This window comes from Poecilia formosa, unplaced genomic scaffold (genome assembly GCF_000485575.1).
Source record: "Poecilia formosa unplaced genomic scaffold, Poecilia_formosa-5.1.2 Scaffold1120, whole genome shotgun sequence".
Lineage (NCBI taxonomy): Eukaryota > Metazoa > Chordata > Actinopteri > Cyprinodontiformes > Poeciliidae > Poecilia > Poecilia formosa.
In genome coordinates this window covers 11,367-12,192 of record NW_006801059.1, presented here as the reverse complement: position 1 = coordinate 12,192, position 826 = coordinate 11,367, and the positions used below count along the sequence as shown (strand labels likewise).

Sequence of the window (826 nt, the reverse complement as noted above, 5' to 3'; positions counted from 1 at the left end):
ACAGAACCTTTACAGAACCCTCACAGAACCTTTACAGAACCCTCACAGAACCATTACAGAACCTTGACAGAACCTTTACAGAACCTTCACAGAACCCTCACAGAACCTTTACAGAACCCTCACAGAACCTTTACAGAACCCTCACAGAACCTTCACAGAACCTTTACAGAACCTTTACAGAACCTTCACAGAACCCTCACAGAACCTTCACAGAACCTTTACAGAACCATTACAGAACCCTCCCAGAACCNCAGAACCATTACAGAACCATTACAGAACCCTCCCAGAACCTTTACAGAACCCTCACAGAACCATTACAGAACCCTCCCAGAACCATTACAGAACCTTTACAGAACCATTACAGAACCTTTACAGAACCTTCACAGAACCATTACAGAACCCTCCCAGAACCTTTACAGAACCCTCCCAGAACCTTTACAGAACCAATACAGAACCCTATGTGTGAACATTAGACTAAATCCTTAAGTATGCTGAGAAGTCAACATAAATGAACCTTTCAGTTTGTTACGGTGAATAAAGTCTAGCAGCAGATGATGATCCTGCAGGAGCAGGTTTACCTTCATTGCTGCTGAAACAACAAAATACAGTTTCAGTGATAGTGACCAACATCTATAACTGCCATAAACTCCTGAAGATGCTTGTCAACTTCGGCATCATGAAACTTAATCAACTTGGTTAAAGTTAAGACTGAAGACAGACGATCAAACTGTGTGACAGTAAAAATCCACTCTTAGCTCCCAACAGCTAACGTAGCATAGCTGACATAAACTTTAGCTCCCGCTAACAGAAACATATAAGGAGGGCA

The 826-nt window shown here is 42.2% G+C and overlaps 1 protein-coding gene across 1 annotated transcript in view; it reads left to right on the top strand.

The window, feature by feature from the left end:
- LOC103132545 (FRAS1-related extracellular matrix protein 1-like) overlaps positions 1 to 826 on the top strand; it is a 26,578-nt gene that overhangs the window by 14,543 nt on the left and 11,209 nt on the right. The window lies entirely within an intron of this gene.